The following is a 22,045-nucleotide window of genomic DNA, read 5'->3' as shown; positions in this document are numbered from 1 at the left end:
TATTACTCATACCATCCTCTGATGAAGGCATCCTTACTTTTCTTTCCAATTTCAGCATAAGGTGAAGATGAAGGTCTTTACTATCTGTTAAAGATCTTCTGGGCTGGGCACGGTGGTTCACACCTCTAATCCTGGCACTTCAGGAGGCCTAGGTGGGTGGATCACTTGAGCTCAGGAATTCAAGACCAGCCTGGCCATCATGGTGAAACCCCATCTCTACTAAAGATGCAAAAATTAGCCAGGAAGGCTGGTGCATCCCTGTAGTGTCAGTTACTCAGGAGGCTGCAGCATGAGAATCCTTTGAACCCAGGAGACGGAAGTTGCAGTGAGCCAAGATGGGGCCTCTGCACTCCAGCCTGGGTGACAGAGTGAGACTCTGGCTCAAAAAAAAAAAAAAAGTTCAGGAGAAATATTTTGTAGAGAGGAAGATATTCCCTAGTACCTACAAGACATCTCGAGGAGGTGGTCACACCTTTCCCAGTGCTGGAAAAGCCCTGCTCAGAGACCTTCAGTGATGTCCCACCTCCTTCCCGCTGCCCTACACTTCCCATGTGTAGGGAGGCATCCCTGTGCAGTTTGCTCAGCACTTGGCCATGCTTTGTTTGAAACCCCAAGAGCTCTTACAGGAAGTTGCCTTCTGTTCCCTGATGAGAAGATGAAGTTGGCAAAATAATGGTGAAAGGCAGGGATCTTGATGAGAGGCCCCTGACTACGCCTTCAGTGACTGGCATTCTTCATTTCCCATCTCACTCCATGTCCTGGGGGAATGGCTGCAGGAGAGGAGCTCCGAAGCCAGCGGCAGCGCCTGAAGGAAACCCTTTTCATCAACAACTGCTTGTAAGAAAAGCCGGAATGTTATCTCAGCAGCTTTGATGAAGAAAATGGCAGGAGAGGCTCCAGTCAGTCTGCTTCTGGCAATATGTATTTTTCTAAATGCATGTGACTAGGGCAGAGCTTTATAGATTTCAAGCACTTTGATGTACTTCACTTATTCACTATAAATGTCCAGCTAGAGAGGTAGGGCGGCTGCTACCATTGTTCCTTACAGGTGAATAAATATGTTTCGATAGAGATTTGCCTCCATCTCAGGGGTATCTACCTCTAAAATCATTCTTGTGATTCCTAGTCAGTCTGCTGTCTTCTATCTGCTGCTGTACACTGCCTGCTGTCTCTCTGCTTCTTCTGTGATTGGCATTCAGTAAAACACAGGTTTCTGAGCACCCATGTAGCAGAATGAGTCTCCTCTGCTGCCATCTCATCAGCTTCCCTAATGTCCTGGTTACTCTTCATTCTACCACTCCAAGGCCATTCTCTCCAAGCCCTTCCTCTTAGATTGCTCTCACACACAGGCCACCATTTCACAACATTGTACTGGGCCAGAAGAACAGTCACCAGGTCCCTTCCCACACCAAAGTAGCAACTATTTCAGAAAAGCCTTCTTCCTATTACAACCATTGGGTGTGAATGCATGTGATGTGCTGGCATTTGTTGAGAATCATGTGAAAATGAACCTCCTGCCCCATCACATGAAAGTTCTACCCCTGAGTCCCCAGGGATTCTTCCTAGGCTAAGATAGAGATGAAGAACATGAAATGTGCAGAAAGCATTCTCTTAAGCAAACATGTATAACTTGCCTAAATTGTCATGATTTCCTGGAACAGGATGACCTTCTGAGCTTTACAGGCAGATCATAGATTCCATTGTCCGGCTGCATAATGAAAACAGAGTTCTCAGAGAAGAATACCAGAGACTCCCCCGGCTTGCCTGAATCAAATTTCCAAAGGTAAGTGGTAAAAAGCCTCAATGTGAAGTCACTCTCAGAAGGGTCCCTTCTTTTGTCACACCCCACTGTAGAAACCAAAGAGGACGGGGAGGCCAGAGCTGCCCAAAGCCTTATGACCCACAATTCTCATAGTTATTCTCAACCTGGAGAGGGCTGCTTTCCAGATACTCCCCCAACAGACCCCAGACTGCCAGGTTCCAGCAATAAGCAGCTCAGAGAAATATCCTATTTAGGTGCAAGCCACAGTCCGCTATTGCAAATTGGAGAAAAGAAGAACAAACTTAAAAGGTGAAAAGAATTAGGAGAACAATTGTTTTAATTAAATGCTTTTTATTAAGATTAAATCAACTTTCCCCTAGAGTACTGAAAGTATAAGCAATCATAATTTACATTCTAAGTTACTGTCTTTGAGGAAGTATGAAACCAAAAAGGCGCCATAAGCCAAAAAAAGCACAAAAGTGCTAATTTTCAAACTGATGGTAATAAAGCACTAAAAACTGCAATCAGCATAGTTCATTTGGTTCTTGGCAAAATGCACATTTATTGGTTGAAATGATAATATCCCAGCTACCTTGTTGTGTCTAGCTCTTACTGCTGAGGAGAAAAAGCAAACAGAAACAAAAAAAAAACACGAAAAAACATGGTCAAATTGGCAAAAATGTTTACAAACCTGCAGAATCTCTTCAGCCTGTCCCTTAAACTCCAGACTTGGCATTTACTCAGCTCTGCCGTGCACAATGCCCACCTCAATGTCCGTTCTTGCACAAGCTTGGTTAGGGATAAGCCAAGATCACATGGGTTTTTATTTTTTTTCCCCTCTCATTCCTATGTTTGCTTTTCCTTCCAAAGACCCTTCTGAGTTAAGACTGTCCCCAGACTACTGGAGTCACTTAGTCATAAGCTTGCCTGATGGTTCAGAGCTGGCAAATGTGGGAGTTTATGTGAATCCCACAGCACCCAGCAACCCCGCTGCAGAGTATTTCCCCATGATGTGCAGGTGTCTCAAAGCCCAGCTATTGACTTGAAGGGAGCATTTGGGATGATTTAGCTTTGAGAAAAGGGAATCCAGAGGCCAACTTTGCCTTGGAAGTCCAACTGAGAAAGACAGTGATTTACTTGAGATGGTGAGAGTCGGAAAGAAGCCTGTGGTGAAAGAGAAACAAAGAGAATGGTGGGAAATAGGGTGGGTCTACTCAGTAGCTTTAAATCATTCCGTCATAGTATAAAGCCTGGTGAGGTTTTAACTAACATGAGTGCCTGAGCTCTACACACAGAGATTCTGATTGAAATGCTTCCCAGTGGGTGGAAGCCACTAGTAGTCTTAAAAAGCTCCCAAGTGATTGTAACACGTGGCTAGAGAAGAAAAGGACCATCTATCTACTAGAATCTCAAGTCACCAGCATAGAGGTGTCCCAAATGTGCAGCTACCACATAGAAAAGGTTTAACATCAGCCATTGATGGAATTTGCCTTCATCTCTCAATGGTCTTGTTTGCACAGCATGGAAAAAGGAGAAGAGAAAAAGAGGTAGATGGATAGACTGAACCTATGGTTTGCCTATGTAGAGCAGTTTCTCAAACGTTTTTGACCACAAGATGCAGTGAGAAATATACAATTCTTTGTGATCAGCTTTTTAACACTCTTTTACTATGTGATGCATCCTACCTAGTATTCACATAAAGCCTGTTAGACTTCTCCAGATTGAAGCCTCCCCTCTAACTTCCCCTAAACTCTGTGATGTAATGGAAACATGTGAGGCCTCAATTCTCATCCCAGGTCTTTCACTCACAGATCATCTGGCCTTAGCCTCTCATCACCACTGTCTCCTTGGCTAAGGATGGAGCTGTACTTGGTGGTGTCTGAGCACCTGCTGCTTCCACATTCTGGGCTCTTCCCTTGGCACCATCACTTATTTAAAAGGAATAGGACATGGATTTAGGAGGGTTATTTCTCTACAAAATGTCCTCTCTTTTTCATGACAAGCTGTTTCTGAATGTGCACTTTTGAGGCTAAGCAAATCCCTTCCTGGGAGGTGTGAAAGACCTTTATTTCTCTCCATAATACTCCTCTGGAGTTGATGGTGAGGAGGTGGTAGAGTCCTAGCTAACTCATCTGCAGTGGCTTTGAGCAAGCACATCCCTTCCTGGCAAGTGTGAAAGACCTCTGTTTTTCTCCATAATACTCCAAAGGATTATTTTGCTTCCAAACACCCTCTCGGTCTGAACTGTCCTTAGACTACTGGAGTCACTTAGTCACAGGTTTGTCTGATGGCTCAGAGCTGGCAATATGTGGGAGTTTATGTCAATCCCACAGCACCCAGCAATGCTGCCTGCAAAGTATTTACCTATGATGTGCACACGTATTGCACAAGCCCAGCTACTTGACTTGAAGGGGGCCAGAGGAGTATTAGGGAGAGTCAGCTGATGGTGAGGAGGTGGTAGAGACCTAGCTAACTCATCTGCAGTGGTCTTGAGCAAGGCTTTTAGAGTCATAAGCTGGGTGGGTCCTGTGTCCTACACCGCAGGCCAGCTAGTTCATTTCAGGAGACTTTCTTTTCCACCTGTTATTACTATCTTCTTCCAGCCTGTAGTTCACTACCAGAGATTATCCACTGAGCTGCGCTCAGTTTGCACCTGGCCTGTATTACCATGTAGCTCTCACTCAGCCTCAGTTAGGTATCAGCAACACCTGACCAAAGATTGATGTTCAGTGCTGTGTGTGTTTGTCAGTTTCAGGTAACAACTAATGTTGGAACTATGAGAAGTTCTCTACTTTTAACAAAGCTTAGTCACAGTTACCCAGTTGAGAAGAAAAACTAAAACAACAGAACAATTGAAAATCCAAACACAAAAGCTCCATCTCTGAGAACCAAATTTTGCAGCCACTCCAGATTTGTACTCCAAATGGATAATCATATCCCTTCAGCCTGCAGATGTGATAACTGCCCGAGGGACAGTGATGCCTAGATTCACAGATAGTCCCCTTTCCCCATCCTGTGTACAACTGGAGTCAGCAGCAGCTGGAGGAAAATGGCAAGGACTTGGACTCAAGATTAAGTGCCTATGAGTTTTTTGTACAAATCACAATTATAAACTTTCTTGCTCCAGCTAAAAGCAGGAAACTCAATCATGAATGTGTTCACTACACGTATGCCACAGAAATTCTGAATGCGTGACTTGATTCCAAAATTAATGTTAGCGCTCAGTAGTGAAGCTACATATATCTCCAACTCTGAAAGCTGCAGGCAAGATATCCTGTTTCCTTGCAGTTACACAGATCTATAAGCAGGGCAGCCTCACACATGTACATTCCTGGGAGACCCAAGGAAACAGTGACAGTGACGCAGGGCAGGCAAGCCCCCAAACTGGTTCTTAGCCTGGGAAATTTCCTCCCAGAAACTACTGTGGGTTGGCCCCATAGGCAGTGCGCAGAGCTGGTGCCTGTGGGCTACTAGCTAGTTGTATTTATACCCACTTTTAATTATATGCCAATTAAGAGGTAGGTTATTCAGAACTTTCTGGAAAAGGGACAGGGAGTTTCCAAACATAAAATAACTTCCAGGCCATTGCCAAGGTGTGTTGTCGTGGCATTTCTAAACTGGCCATGGTCTCAGTGGGAGTGTCTTTATGCTAATGGCAGTGAGGGCAACCAGAGGTCACTTTCATCATCATCTGCTGGTTTCAGCAGGCTTCTTCTCTGCACCCTGTTCTGACCAGATCCTGCTCTGTCAGTGGGATTGTGACTAGAAAATAAGTCCTGCTGGTCTCCTACCTCATTTCCCTGTGGAGATCACACAGTCCTCCTTCATCTTAAGGGGCTTGCAGAAGGGTGGAGGCTCATCTTCTGCAACTGCTTCCTGCTGATGTTATGGGCATAGGCCCTGCCTAGCATCGGAGAAGTCAAATCTCTGGAAAGCTGTTCTAAACAGCCCAAAGGCAGGATGTCTTTATTTTCTGGGTCAGAAGAGGGGATGGGTTGGAAGCCCAGTGCCAGCATCATCTTTACATGGAATTACTGTGATCTAGAAGATACAAACTTCACAAGGAGGTTCAACAAGCAAGGACCAAAGATAAGTCATAACAAGATACCTATTAAAGGTCCTAGAAAAGGTAAAAAGCAAGTGTCTGCAAGGTCTTAGGAAGGATAAAAAGCAGCTGTTTGCTGCTAGAGGTTCCTTTATTGAATTCCATCAGCAGGGCAAAGCTGTAAGATAGAAAACATTGTAATTAGGACTAAGAGAAAAACTTACGCCTTCATGTTCATCCACAGCATCAGGTTATTAATACTTCTCTGTGCATTTGCAAAACAATAGCTTTAAGTCTTCTGGGAGTTTGCAAGTGTAGGTCATGGCATCTTCCTCTGTCATCTGTGAGGACTCCTATGAAAGTCTGAGGTTGGTCGTGGTGGCTCACACCTTTAAATCCCAACACTTTGGGAGGCTGAGGCAAGCAGATCACTAGGTCAGGAGTTCGAGACCAGCCTGGCCAACATGGGGAAAACTCTTCTCTACTAAAAATACAAAAAAAAAAAAAAAAAAAAAAAAATCAGCTGGCTATAGTGGTGCATGCCTGTAATCCCACCTTCTCAGGAGGGTGAGGCAGGAGAATTGCTTGAACCCAGGAGGCAGAGGTTGCAGTGAGCTGAGATTGTGCCACTGCACTCCAGCCTGGGTGACAGAGCAAGACTCCATTCCTCCCTCCCTCCAAAAAAAGAAAGAAAAGAAACTTTGAAGTTTAACAGCAGTGGCATGCATAATAATGCCTGATAGGGGCCCTTCCATTTTGGTTGTAATTGATTGTTGGGGGATCCTTCTTTCTAAGTTTTTAGAAAGACTAAGTCTCCTGGTTGAATAGGGGAGTTAATCCTTTTCCTTGTGGGAGAAGGTTACATTCATTTCCATATTATAGAAGGTCCTTTTGAACCTGGCCTAAGTTGATAATCTATGTGTCTCTTCATCAAACAGGAGGTCTAAAGTTAAAAAAGGCCTTCCATGTCATTTCAAATAGACTAAGCTTTAAAGTTCCCTTTGCAAAGAGCCATCCTCACATGCAAAATGTCTATGAGTAAGAGAGAAACTCAGGCTTCTGAGGTTCCCTGAAAGAATTTTGCTGATGTCATGGGTTGGCTTTCCCTATGATCCAAAGATTGAGACTCCATGAGGAGTGACGACAGATAATGCCTAAAGCTGAGGCGTTACCTCACTCGGTCACCTTAGCTGTGAAGGGAGGTCAGTTATCACCTTGCAAACCTTTTGGTAACCCAGATCTTGGGATGATTTCTTTATGTAAGAATTTGGACACTTCCAGTGCTTTTTCTGTCCTTGTGGGGAAAGCATTTATCCACCTGGTGAAAGTGTCTGTAAATACTAGCAAACACTGGAGTCCCCTGTAAGGCAGCATCTGGGTTAAATCTCTCTTCCAGTCTCCCCATGGTGTGTTCCTTGGTGTTGCACAGGTTTAAGCTGGGATCAGGGTATGGGGCAAATTCCCAAGTTGTAACACTTTTTACAGTCTGGAACAATCCTTTCTCCAAGAATATTTGAGAAACTAGTTTGAATGGAGAATCCTATCCCAAATGTGAGGCGTCATGAAAATGTTTCATGATTTCCCTTTTCTCAGCCCCAGGAATAGAGTTGATTTTTTAATTTTTATTTTATTTGTATCATTCTTATGCCTTTGCAAAGAATAGAGTTTATTTTCTAGCAACCATCTGAGGGGTCTCGCTGGAAGCCTTGTGCTCGGTCCCTTTAATTTCCCTAAGGGTATAGCAGTATGGTGCTGCTGACATGGATGGAATACAGCAGCCTGGAATGCCAGCCTTAGCTGTGGCGTTAGCTGCTCTTTCAACCAGGCCATCTCCTCTAATAATAAAATTGTCTCCCTTCTGGTGTCCCCTGCAGTGAATAATTGTTATTTCCTTTGGGAGTTGGACAGCATCTAAAAGTTGCGAGATCTGGGTAAAGTTGTATGGGGGATCCTTAGCTGTCGATAGTCCCCTTTCCTTCTCTATGGCTGCCTGAGCATGGAGCACCGGGAACCCAGATTCACAGTCAGTAAATACATTGACTCTCAAGTTTTGTTTGTTTATTTGTTTGTTTGTTTTTGTAACAGAGTCTTGCTCTGTCTCCCAGGCTGGAGTGCAGTGGCATGATCTCAGTTCACTGCAAACTCTGCCTCCTGGGTTCAAATGATTCTCATGTCCCAGCCTCCCAAGTAGCTGGGATTACAGGCAGCCACCACCATGCCTGGCTAATTTTTGTATTTTTAGTAGAGATGGGGTTTCGCCATGTTGGCCAAGCTGGTCTTGAACTCCTGACCTCCAGTGATCCATCCACCTCTGCCTCCCAAAGTGCTAGGATTACAGTTGTGAGCCACTGTCCTTGGCCTTAAATATTTCCATAGCTGGAATGCCCTAATTAGAACAGTGAATTCTGCTTTTTGAGCAGAAGTCTGAGAAGGTAAACCCTGGGCCTCAATGACTTCTTGCTGGCTAAACATCCTTTCTTATTCCCTCATAAATAAAGCTATTTCCATCTCCAACTACTCAACATTGGGGTTAGACAGGTCTTGTCTTTAAGATTTGGCCTTCTAGAGATCTCTTCCATGGTTTCCCCACAGAAGTCAATGAGTTGGGAATATGTTTCTTGAGACGTGAAGTCCAGCAACAGAGTAGCAGGGTTTAAAAATCAGCATCCTTTAAGGGTAACATCCGGGCTGTCATGCAGAAGGACCTGATACTTAAGCAGCTGGTCCCCTGGTAGCCATTGGTACACTTTTGGCTCCAGGACCCTCTGTACCATACTTCATGGGGTTAAGTGTGGGTGCTGTGATATCTCATTGTTGTCCTAAGTTAAACTTAGTGGCTTCTCCCACCAATAGAGTGATGGTAGCCACAGGTCTCAACCCATCCTGGCCACCCAGCTGCCACCTGGTCTAGCTGTTTAGAGAAATAGCCCACTGGTCCAAAGTAATTCCTAAGCCTTTGAGTTAGAACATCCGAAGCTGTCCCTTGTTTTCCACATAGCAGGTGAAAGGTTTTTCTAACTTTGAAAGCCCTAAAGCTGGGGCTGTTCCTAGCTTTTTTTTTTAAGGTGAAGAATGCCTGTTGACAGGTCCCATTCCAATTCAAAGGCTTGTGACCACTCCCTTTTGAAGGTTCATAGAATGGTTTTGCTATAAGCCCAAACCTGGAAATAATCCAAATCTGGCAGAATCCAGCTATTCTCAAAAAGGCTTCTTAATTTGAGGGGGCTGGAGTGCCAGGATGGTCTCTTTTCATCCCTGGGCCAAGATCTTGGTTCCAAAAATGACCATGTGTCCCAAATACATGACATGACCCCTTTGGACAGAAATTTGGGCCTTTGAGGCGATACCAGTTACCCTTGTTTTGTCACAAAAGTAAATACTGGAGTTATATTTTTATCAGAATCGTCCCCTAGTAGGGCTGGAAATTAATAGGTCATACACATATTGCAAGAGAGATCCATTAATTAACTGTAGTTACCTTAATTCTTTTGCCAATGCATTGCCAAACAGATGGGGACCGTCGTAAAACCCTGGGGAAAGCACAGTCCATGTAAACCAAGATGCAGCATGAGTGTCTGGATTAGTCACAATGAAAAAAGGTACTGGGAGTCAACAGGTGTAAAGGCAGGTGGAAGAAAACATCTTTGAAATTGAACACTGTGACCCAGTGAGCACCTTCAGGGACGTGGGTTATTATTGTATAAGGATTAGGAACTAGTGCAACTGGAGCTACCGCCTCATTAACTGCCCTCAGATCCTGAACAAATCTATATTTTCCTGTTAATAAGTTTGGCTTATTAACAGGAAAAATGGGGGTGTTACATTGGGACTGACAGAATAATAATCCATACTTCATTATTAGAGGATGGATGCCCTCTGAGCCTCAGGTCTAAAAGGATATTGGATTTCCTTGTTTTTTGCTTTTTGCTTTTCTTTCTTTTTGCTTTTTTGAGACAGAGTCTCCCTCTTTCATCTAGGTAGGAGTGCAGTGGTGAGAGGCCCACTGCAATCTCTGTCACCTGGGTTCAAGCAATTCTCCTGCCACAGCCTCCTGAGTAGTTGGGATTACAGGCACCCGCCACCGCACCCAGCTAATTTTTGTGTTTAGTAGAGATGAGGTTTTGTCATTTTGGCCACACTGGTCTTGAACTCCTGGCTTCAAGTAATATGCCCACCTTGGCCTCCCAAAGTGCTAGATTACAGGTGTGATCCATCACACATAAAAGAATATTGTTTTTCCCATAGATAATTAATACTGCCTTTCAAAATAACCCGACTGGGAGTACATTAACAGTTCTTCCAGGAACTTCCATGTCCCAAACAGAGGGGAAGTCATGTGCTGGAAGGAACGTCTTCATCTGTGTTAAGACATGCACTTAGAGCTAGGAGAATTGTCCCATACCAGCCTGTGGCCTTCTCTTGAGGTGCTCCAAATTGAACTGTGGGCTGTAATTGGGAAAGTAAGTCTCTTCCCAGTAAAGGAATAAGGCCCTCTGGGATAAGCCAAAATCTGTGGGAAAACATGTGGTTCCTTGCAGTGCAACTAAAGGAATGGGTGACTCACCTGGCTTTTGGCGGCCATCATCCTCATTTCAGTATAGGTGTGGGAAGACAGCGGCCCCGAGGACCGGCTCAAAACCCAGAGGGTGGCTCACATGTCCAATAACTCAATATTTTTACCTGCCATGTCAGGAGTTACCTGAGGCCCTCTGTGGAGATGGTAAGGTGTCTGGTGGAAGCTGTAGGGAAGTTTGGACCCTGTCAGTCCTCTGTTCTCTCAGCCATTAGGGGCCTGGGGAGCTGAGACTCCCTTTGGGGCCTGAGGCAGCCTTTCCTCCAGTGGCCCTCTTGCTTACAGAAGGCTCACCAATTCCAGCCCAGGGGCTGAAGAGCTGTCCTTCGTCTGGGCATTCCAAAGCCACTCTTGCAACACTCTCTTACCATGGGTAACCCAGAAGGCACAGGAGGCTGACAGCAGCTGCTAACAGTTGCACATTTTGGTCATTTCTTTTGGTTTTCTCCTCTTCCTCTGCCCTGTGGCTATTGCTGTAAACTCCAAAGGCCATGTTTAAGGGTTGGCTTGTGGAATTTGGGGTCCCACTCCTGCCTTTTGTAACTTCCTCCTAATGTCAGGGGTAGATTGAGTAATAAAATGCATGCCCAGTAGAGCCCACCCTTCAAGGTGTCTGAGGCTACATTAGTATTTTCCTGAGTGCCTCAACCAAGCAGCCCTGAAGCAGAGCAAGATTTTCATCCTTCTGCTGAGTTCCTTCTCTATCCTTGTCATAATTAACTGGCTTAGTCACACACCTTTTCATACCTTCTGTTAAACAAGTTAGCCTGTGATTTCTACATTGAAGATCGTGGGAACCCTTCTGGTAATCCCACTGAGGGTCTCTCTGTGGAACTGCATCTCCTTCTACATAAATGGCATGGCCTTGGATATGAGCAGCTACTCTATCTGCATATTCACAGGCAGTACCCAGAGTCCTTTGCTTCTCCTCTCTAGGACAGCAAGTGGATAATAATATTTGCAAGTTGTGCCAAGTTAAATCAAAAGACACGATCACCCTAACAAACTCTTCTATGAACTGCCCTGGATCCTTCAAACCCCAGTCACATTTCTCCTTGAATAAAACCAATTTGGACATGGAAATGGCACACAGACTCTGATTGTTCCCCTGTCTCTGCCAGCTACGTCCCACAATGGACACAGATTCCATTCCAGGGGCTGATGTAGAGCCCCACTCCTGGTGGTACTGGCTGGGCTTACTTCCTTGGGCAGTGGGGGATATAGGCTGGAGCTCACTGAATAAGGGAGAGGGGTTCCTCATGCCATTGGGTGGAATTCTGCTCTGGAGAACTGGCATCACCCCTCTCAGAATTGGGGGACTGAGAAGACCCTCAGGAGGGGATGGGCCTTCCAGGGGGTGCCACTAGGAAGGGAGCATCCAGAATCTCCCATGCCGTTTCTTGGTGCCTGGAAGTAACATGAGCCAGACACATCCTGCAGTTGACTCTTAAGTCAGAATCCTGGTAAGGGGCCATAAGGGCCTGTACATAAGGAGCTTCCCCCCATTTTCCTTTCTTTCTACTGAATAGTCCAGTTGTAAAATAGTATTATGATGGAAAGAACAAGTTTCAGGCCAAATTTCTTGTTCTCCCAAGAAAAATGTGTTTCTTTTTCTTTGAGCCATCTAATTTGAATTTGCCCCAATTGCCTGAAAGACACCCTAGTGGGGAGTCCTTTGGGATGCTCGCTGTGATCCCCATGTCTGCAAGGATCTCTACTCCACCCACAAGTTTTTCTAAGTCTAGCAAAAGCCCAGTTAACTTTTCCTTTCAAATTCCCACCTCCTGCAGAGAAGATGTAAGTACAGGTAACAAAGCATTAGGAAAATGGACTAGGAACTATGAATGAGCAGTAGAATGATGGGTCTCAATTCCACAGAGAGTGAAGAAAGCATTTCAGTTTGGGCAAAGAGGGGCTAAGAGAAACCAGGTGATCACGGAAGGGAGGAAGGGAAGGCATGAACAGTGTTGTCCCCTGAGCTGCCAGAGAGTCTACCCAGCAGCCACAGACACTGAAGAGAAATGTTTGAGCAAAATGTTTGGGTGGCTGCTGCTTGTCTGCCACTATGGGTAGTTGTCACTTCGGTTCGGGGTCCAGGAACCCCTGCCCCTGTGACCAAGAGTACAGCATGGCCTTGTGCAAGGTCACACAAGAAGGGGCTGACAACTGGCTGTTAGGGAAAATGGTAATTTTTTAACTGAAGGGCAGAGAAGATGACATCAACACTCCCCCAGGGGAGGGGCTCTAATCCACGATCCTATAGGGAATGTCAGTGCTGAAAACCCCAGAGCATCCAGGTGGAGGCCAACAGTGACAGTGGAACTCTCACACACAACAAAATGCCAAAACCCCAGAGTACCCAAGTATCAGCCGATAAGGTTCCCCACAGCAAATGCTGGAACTCCAAGGGGTGGCCAATGGTGAACCCCAAAGGCCAAGTTGGGGCCACAGAACAATGTGACTCTGGCATCTCAGGGTCAACACAGTAAGGGACTTTCACAACCAAGTGTCATGCCTTAAACAGTTATTGACTGTGTCCTGTGATGTCCTGTGTCGTGTCCCATCCCATCTTGTCTTCTCTTGTCTTCTCTTGTCTTTGTGGTCACCAGATGATACAAGACAGAACAACCCCAAAATTGAGGCATAGCCCAGGAGAGTTCTTGGCTTCTCCCAGGTAAGAATTCAAGGGCAACCCAGTGGTGAAAGAATAAGCAACTCTAGATAAACTGGGGCTGCTTCTTGTGAGGCAGGTGTAACCTGTAGGCAGTGTGTGGGCTGCTAGCTAGCTGTATGTATACCCACTTTTAATTAGATGCTAATTAGGAGGTAGGTTATTCAGAACTTTCTGGAAAAGGGATGGGGAGTTTCCAGAACCATATAAGGTAACTTCTGGGCATTACCATGGCATGCTGATGTTTTTATTTATAAACTGTCATGGCCCTGGTGGGAGTGTCTTTATGCTAATGAGCATTGAGAGTAACTAGAGGTGGCTTTTGTCTCCATCTGCTGATTTTGGTCAGCTTCTTTACTGCACGCTATTTGGACCAGATCCTTCTTTGGTCAACCAGACCACCACTGGAAAAGAAGTCCTGCCACTTTCCTGCCTCAGTAGACTCTCTGCCAAAGAATGAACTTAAAAGTTTGCTATTTATTCAAGATCTGGAAACATCTTCCTGGATAGGCCAAATTCCCATCCTTGAGATTTCTGTAGGACCAACAGGTGAAAACAATATACCCCAATGGGACTGTTAGGTTACAAATAACTTACTCTCCTTTGGATTTCTTTTTCTGAAAATAAATTCTTCATACACATTGACTTGTCTTTTGGAATCCAATGAAAAAGTGGGATGTCTTCTTCAGAAGCTTTGAAACATACAAATTAGTCTTAAACTTACCTACCAGACGTCCAAGCTAGAAGCCTGATTCATGTAAGAAGGTCTAAGAAGACACTTCACCCATATCCTGGGTGACAGGAGGGGATCCCTTAGATAGATTCATACAGCAGACTGGAAACCTACACTTTCTTCTGGCAGCGAGAGGTACTGAGAGCTGTCACTCCTCCTGCAAGGCAGAGACCCACAGAGAGCCAAATTTTAGCCTAGAACTCAGCCAGATCTTCATAGCCTCCCATGCATTACATTTTCCTCCACAATTATTTACTTTGAAAGATTTCAAACCTATAGAAAAGTTGAAAAATGAAAAACACCTCTACACCGTTCACCCAAGTTCATCAATTAACATTTCTTTACCTTTTTCTCTTTCTACACACTCATTCATATTTCATAGTAAATGCAGAAAAAGAAAACTCCACTTCATTCCTAAATATTTCAGCATGTATTTCATGAGATTAAGGACATTATCCTACATAATTATAATACAATATAATGATCAAAGCTAAGGATATTAACATTAATTCAATAATATTATATAGTATATAGTCCAGATGGAAATTTTCTAATTGTTTAGAAAATGTCACATCTATACACATGTATGTGTATGTATATAGGTATTTATGCATATATAGTGTGTGTTATATATACACATATAACACTATATATGCATAAATGTATGTATATATAAATAACATTACATAAGTAATATATAAGTAATAATATATATGTAATAATATATGTGTAATATATTAATAAAATATTATTACATAATATATATGTAATAATAACATTACATATGCATAAATGTCTTAATTTAATAATATGTGTATGCATAAATATCTTAATTTAAAGATACATACATATCATTAGCTGAAAGCCGCCTCTCTATATATTTTAAAGATTCTCCATACATAGTGAACTGTAAGCTAACTGGATGTGTAAACAGCCTGTAATCTAATTTTTTTTTTTTTTTGAGACATCTTGCTCCATCACCAGGCACCAAGCTGGAGTGCAGTGGAGTGATCTCGGCTCATGGCAACCTCCACCTTGTGGGTTCAAGCAATTCTCCTGCCTCAGCCTCCCAAGTAACTGAGAATACAGGCGCACATCACCATGTCCAGTTAATTTTTGTATTTTTAGTAGAGACGGGGTTTCACCATGTTGACCAGGATGGTCTCCATCTCTTGACCTCATGATCCACCCGCCTCGGCCTCCCAAAGTGCTGGGATTACAGGCGTGAGCCACCACACCCGGCCAACAGCCTGTAACCTCCTCTTGTGCCAATGACTGAGTTTTGGCCAATCAAAGGTGGCCAACTATTCAAACTGGGTTCAAATAAGACAAACTCAGAGCTGTAGCCAATCCGATTATTTTTATACCTCATTTCTGTTTTCTGTGAGTCACTTTCCTTTTTCTATCCATAAATCTTCTTCCACTACATGGTATCACTAGAGCCTCTCTGAACCTATTCTGGTTCTGGAGTTTCCTGATTCAGGAATTCTTCTTTGCTTAATTAAACTCTCTTTCTCTGTGTGTGTCTGTATGTGTGTGTGTGGTGTGTAATACATTATATACATATGTAAGATATATATGCATATGTATACATAATATTTATTTGAGAGAGAGAGAGAGAGAAGTGAGTTGTGATACTGATGTTCCTCCCCAGGTTCCCAGTGAAGTTCCTCAATTGCACTTTAGTTTCCTAGAACAGTCCCTCCATTTCTTTGCTTTTGTCGCTGAGTTTTTGGACGGGATAGGCTAGCTATCTTGTTCAATATCCTGCATTCTGATCAAACTAAACATATTTTGAAAGAACAGGATATAGGAATTTGTGCTTCTTACCACTCCACCTGTCAGAAAGCAAGCGATGCAAGAACAAAATATTGTGAATGTTTTTACATCAAAAATATTAAAGAAAACTCAGCATCTGCCAGCAAGTTTGTGGTGTGCCATGGTGGCATAGTGGTGTGCCATGGTGGCATAGTGCTGAGCACTTTGCATTGTGAATGCAGAGCCTCAGTTCCAATCCAAAATGTTGTGTCTGGCATCTTTTAGGTAGAAACTGAGGGGTCTTTTGGTTTGCTTACAATCCCGCACTGGCTGAGTCCTTCAGCGGGGTTTACCACTGACTGCTGCAATGTGGTGCGGTCAGGCAAGGGGAAGGAGAGCCCACAGTGCACACACCTGGGGCTCAGGACACGCCCTATGTCTCACCATTGAGCAGAAAATGTCCCAAAAGGTGAAGTGCCGCCTTTCAATCCACCATGGCGGTAGCTTCCACTAATGCAGTGGTGTGGTCATAACTGGTTTTTACTGTTCTCACAGTGGCTGCAACCCTTATTGCGGCCAGAGAACAAGGCTTACCACTGACTTGCCAGCGTGATCCAGTGAGGACCAGCAGAACACCCCTGGACTAGGTTGTTGGGAACTTGGAGGTGCCTCATGTCTGGGCATGCATTGAATCGCCCCACAAGGTGAAATGCCAATTCTCAAGAAGGCTTCTCTGTACTTTCCACTAATGAAATTGTGTAGTCATAGCTGTTCTTCTGGTTGAGATATTAGCAGGGTTTTTTTTGGTGGGGGAAATGAAAATGAGCGTTTACTGAGTTTAAAATAAAATTAAAACTCCTCGCCATGGTCTACACTGACTTGTCTCCATCCTCCATTCCCCAACAGCCATGTTTATGCTAAAGAGCAAACTAATGAAATGTAATTCACATAATGTAAAATTCAAATATATTAACTGGACAGGTTATTAAATACTGGCACATGTAATCATCACCTAGATCAAGTTATAGAAAATTTTCATCATCCCAAAAACGTCTGTAGACACTAGGCATGGTAGCCCATGCTTGTAATCCCAGCACTTGGGAGGCTGAGGTGGGAAGATTGACTGTGCCAAGGAGTTTGAGGCCAGCCTGGGCAACATGGCACGACCCCCATCTCTATGAAATATTTTTTCAAATTTAAAAAATAAACTAAATTTTAAAAGGTCCATAGAGTTCCTTTCCAGGCAATCCCACCATTCTCCATTTAGCTAATCACTATTCTGATGATCGGTTAATCACTCTTCTGTTTATCACCATAGTTTATGTCACTCTCTTCTTGAAATTCACATAAATTCACTTTTTGTGTTGTGGGTTTTTTCACATCTTTAAAATATATCCACATTATTATATGTATCTAGGTGATTTGGGTGTTACTGGCGAGTGTCATTCCAATGTGGGAATACACCACAGCCGATGGACAATTTGGATATTTCCAGTTTGGACTATTATGAAAAAAGTGTTGTGCTTGAATATTCTTGTACAAATATATCTGTCAACAGGTGTTCTGTGTTTTCTTAGATTTTGTATCTTTCTCTGTTTGTCATCAATTAATCACAGGACAATTATATAACTATATGTTCTTATTTGCTGTATTTTTTTCTTAAAACAAGTTACTGATGTATGTTTGGTATGCTAAAAGTTGTATATATTTAATGAATACATCTTGCTGAGTTTGGAAATAAATATAGACCTATTAAATCATCACCACAATGTATACAATAAAACTATTTGGCTGGGCTCCGTGGCTCACACCTATAATCCCAGCACTTCGGGAGGTCCAGGCTGGCAGATCACTTGATGTCAGGAGTTCAATAACAGCTTGGCCAACATGGTGAAACATGATCTCAACTAAAAATAAAAAAATTAGTGTGATAGCACACACCTGTACTTTCAGCTACTCGGGAGGCTGAGACATGAGGATTGCTTGAACCTGGGAAACGGAGGTTGCAGTGAGCTGAAATCACACCACTGCACTCCAGCCTGGGCAACAAAGCAAGAATCCATCTCAAAAAAAACCCAAAAAACCATCACCTCCAAAAGTTCTGTCCTGCCCTCTTTTCTTCTTATTATTTTTATATTCTAATTGATACAAAATAATTATACATATTTATGGGAGTTCATATGGTATTTTGATACATGCCTACAATGTGTAATGGTCAAATCAGGGTGTTTAGGATATCCATCATCTCAAACATCTTATCATCTCTTTGTGTTGGGAACATTTCAAATTCTCTCTTCTTAGCTACTGTGAAATATACTACTGCATATTTCACAGATTTACTATAGCTAACTGCAGTTAGCTATAGTCACGCTACTGTGCTGTTTCCTTTCTGAGATTCCACCCAACCCCCTGATGTTCCAGCTGCTATGGTTGTCCAAACTTTGTCCTCTGTTCCTTTAATCTAGGAAGACAGTTTGGTTTTGTATTGTAATTTAGCTAACCCAAGTAAGGTGGACCGAAGTTTGTTGAATAAGCTAAAAATAAAATCCTAAGTCCCCCAACTGACTAAATGGACCCCCCATTGGCCAACGTGACCCTTGGCAAACCTTAAAAACTGAGACCCTGGCCAAGAAGAAACAGGAGGCCAGACGAGCCTCATTATATTCCCATCCTTTTGCAGTTTGAACAAAACTGACCAACCTTAATGTTATCGTAGTGATCATAAGACTGACACAAGGGACTCTTTATGGCAATAAGACACCAAATTATAAATAGGACCTAGGACCATGCCAGGCAAGGGTGAAATCACACACCCCATACAAGTAAAGAATAAACTATGTTCTAACTGCCACAGGGTTCTTTCTCTAGCAGCTAAACCAGCACTGGCCTTGAGTAGAAGGAGCGTGGAAGCACTTGCTGCTCACCCCTCACTACATACTGAACCCCACTTTCCACAGGCCATAACTACAGCCTTGATTGGACAAGAGACTGATTTCAGTAACTTTATCCTGATGAGAAGACCAGCGACCATGGACTGGTTCTGTGAGATTTACAGTAGCTGGGCATTTGCGTGCCTGTGTGTCCTGAAAAGACCTTTGTGTATAGGGCCTAACTGTGATGCATTTAAATGCTAAGTATCCACAGCAAGGTGAACAAGGTTGTATATTATGTGAATATCTGTTCCATAAGCATGCATCAGGACCATCTTCATAAATATTCATGAATCCTCCTATAACTCATTGAATATGTATGTTTGGCCAACTCATTCAACTTAAATTCCTGTCTTGCCCCTCCCTCCCTCAAAGTGCCTGCTTCTGGGCTTTCTGCATTTCTCAGCCTGTCAGGATGACCACCACCGTTGTATCACGCCTGTAATCCCAGCACTTTGGGAGGCTGAGGCAGGCATATCCCAAGGTCAAGAGTTCAAGGTCAGCATAGTCAACATGGTGAAGACCCGTGTCTACTAAAAATACAAAAATTAGCTGGGTGCAGTAGTGCAAGCCTGTATCCCCAGCTACTCAGGAGGCTGAGGCAGGAGAATCACTTGAACCCAGGAGGCAGTGGTTGCAGTGAGTGGAAACCCTGCCACTGCACTCCAGCTTGGGACAGAGCGAGACTGCATCTCAAATTAAATAAATAAAGTCTCCTCTGTAACCTTACAAATTGCATGAATTTTCAGTTAACAGCTCTCCACCAAAAGTTTGCAAAATGGAAAACTCACTCCACACTATTCTTCCACATGTCTGCCTGCTTTTGTTCAGTCTTCCAACATCAAATCTTTTTTTCGGAAATACGTTTTTCTAGTTTGTAGTCATTATCTGTGGGAGAGTTACTCTGAAATCCACAAGCAGCCATTACCAGAAGCAGAGCTCATTCTGTCAGCAACGGCAGCCCAGCAAGTAGGGCAGGACCCCACCCAGCTGTCAATCGATGCATGGCTGTGTCACCTTGAGGAAGCTGCTTGGTTGACCTCTAAAGCCAGTACTGCCATGTGAGGAATGGAGGCATGAAAAGAATAGGAGTGCCAGGGTGCCCGAGGAGGAAAAGAACAGGAGTGCCAGGGTGCCCATGGAGGAAAAGGGTAGGAACCAGGTTTTCTGTCGAGCGCATGAGGAACAGGTAGAGCATCGCCATTACCTCCTCTTCACCGGAGTTGTCGGAAACTCTCCTGCATCTGGGCCTTGGGGCACCTCGCGAATTGTAGTAACAAGGGGAAGAGCTGCTGCTTTTGGACACCTTGTCCAAGCACGTCCTCCCTGACCAGGATCAAACCCAGGCTGCAGCAATGAAAACACCAAATCCTAGCCACTAGACCACCAGGGAACTAGCGACACTTTCTTTCATTCCTCCTGTCTTTCAAAGTTTTCTCCAAAAGGTGAAGTGCACGCGATGCCCACAAAGGCTGTCACATGCCCAAGTCAAAACTGAGCCGGAGGTTCTGACGTCTGCTGTGCTCCCTGAGGAGTGCGGAGCCACTGGAACTGCAGCTCTGAGGTCGATGTAAACCCAAAGGCCTGTCCCCTCACAGATGTCCTCCTCACCAAGAAACTATCGGACCTCCTTTAGCAGTCATGTAACTATAACAGTTTCACACAGGAGCCAATGAAGACATCAAAGCCCTCAACAGAGGTATGTGTGAGTTCACTGTGGTGGCTGTAGACACCGAGCTGCTAGAGATCATTTCACACCTTCCACTGCTGTGTGAAGATGAGAATGTGCTGGGCCTGCCTGGAATGTCTGTGTACTCCAAGCAGACACTGGGGTGGGTGTGTGGGGTCTCCAGGCCGGTCATCACCTGTTCTGTCACCATCAAAGGCTCACAGCTGATTCAGTCCATTCAGCAATCCACTGAAAGCCTCCTAGTCTAAACCTGTGGCCTCGGCTCCATTCTCTCTGCTGACTCCTCCTCCTGAGGTTATTTTCAGCTGCTTTCTCTTGTTATAAAATACTGTAGAATTAAATCTGGTTTCTGGGGTTTTGTATTGTTTTTGTTCTGTTTTACAGGGCTGTTTTCCACCTTCTCTCCATCTACCCTCTCTCTGTCATCATTCATCCTGTTATTCTCTCTATTGAAAAATGAACAAATGTTCAGAACACAGGAAGCAGAGTGGTATCACCATCAAAGGCAGGAAGGGCCAGGAAAGCCTGATGGGAACAGGGCTACAGATTTGCTTCTAGCTTTCAGCCGCTAACTTTCTACTGTGTGCAGGTGCAATGGAAGTAAACAGCATCCACCATGTATCCCTTGGCCTGGGTGTGGAATCATTCATACACGTCCATATGAGTGAGGGCTTTCCTTTGCTTCTAGGGGATTATGTATCATTTTCAGAGAAAACGTGTGTTCCGTGAGGTTGTTAGGTTTATGTCCAAGTGTCATTTACTAATGTGCCCCTGCTGTTTGCATTTGGATGCTCTTCCTTCACCCCACAATTGTGCCCTGATGGCGGCCGGGCAGCAGCATACAAAAGAGACGTGCTGTGAGATTTCTGAGGTGGGTGCATGAGACATGGGTCAGTGGACTGGGGTCTTGAAAGAGGCAGGAGTGGCAAGGGCAAATAACATGGACTGCTGCTGTGGTGAAGTATTGTGGGAAGATCATGGAGACCTGGCTGGTAGCTACAGCAGAGATGATGGAATCCAAGGAAGCAACTCACTCTGGTGAATCGAGATTTCTTCAGGGGACACGTGGTAGCAGCTCTGATAGCCCTCACCCCTGTTTCCTGCCACAGTGTGGGTCATATGTATTCTTTATCCCATGAGGAGGGTGCTAATTAATGTGTCATTTATTTTGGTGAGCACACTAATAAATACATTCATATTCCAATTTAATGGGGAAAAAACTGATCTAGAGATGTCTCTTTTCAAGGCAACAGCATGGCTCTGGAGAGATGGCCATGGAAGCCCGGACAGTGGACCAGATTACCAGGAGAAAGGAAAGGGAGGCACCCAGGCTGAGAAGAGGCTAAGCACTCAGCCCCTGGGACCTCCAACATCAGGACACAGAGACTTGCAGGAACCCGCAGAGCCTGGATGGAACCACTTACAAGCCAGGCCTGGGGTCCCTGACAGAGCACTGGATGTTTCCCATAAAACCTTTCACATCTGCACTGCTTCCACCTTAGTTGGAATTCTTTGTTCTCATCCATGCAATACTCAGAGCAAAAAAAAAAAAAAAAAAAAAATCACAGGTTTTTATTGGTTGGTTTGAAGACAGGGTCTTGCTCTGTCACCCAGGCTGCAGTGCAGTAGCATGATCATGTCTCACTGCAGCCTCAAACACCCGGGCTCAAGCGATTCTCCAACCTCATCCTCTGGAGTAGCTAGGACCACAGGCATGCTACACAGAGACAGGGTTTTGGCATTTTGCCCAGGCTAGTCTCAAACTCAGAGCTCAAGGGATCAGCTTGCCTAGACTTCCCAAAGTATTGGGACTACAGGCGTGAGTCACTGGCCTGGCCAACCAGACTTCTTTTTGATGCTGATATTTTACTCAGACTCCACAT

At 44.2% G+C, this 22,045-nt stretch overlaps 1 pseudogene; it reads left to right on the top strand.

The window, feature by feature from the left end:
* The first annotated feature begins 766 nt into the window (after positions 1-766).
* On the top strand, positions 767-20,410 carry LOC135276332 (NHP2-like protein 1; annotated as a pseudogene).
* Positions 20,411-22,045: the final 1,635 nt, after the last annotated feature.

Source organism: Aotus nancymaae, unplaced genomic scaffold, assembly GCF_030222135.1.
Source record: "Aotus nancymaae isolate 86718 unplaced genomic scaffold, 86718_ANA_hifiasm-v0.15.2.pri h1tg000022l_1, whole genome shotgun sequence".
NCBI classification, from domain to species: domain Eukaryota; kingdom Metazoa; phylum Chordata; class Mammalia; order Primates; family Aotidae; genus Aotus; species Aotus nancymaae.
The sequence above is the reverse complement of the archived record's forward strand: the minus strand, read 5'-3'. Positions and strand labels throughout refer to the sequence as shown.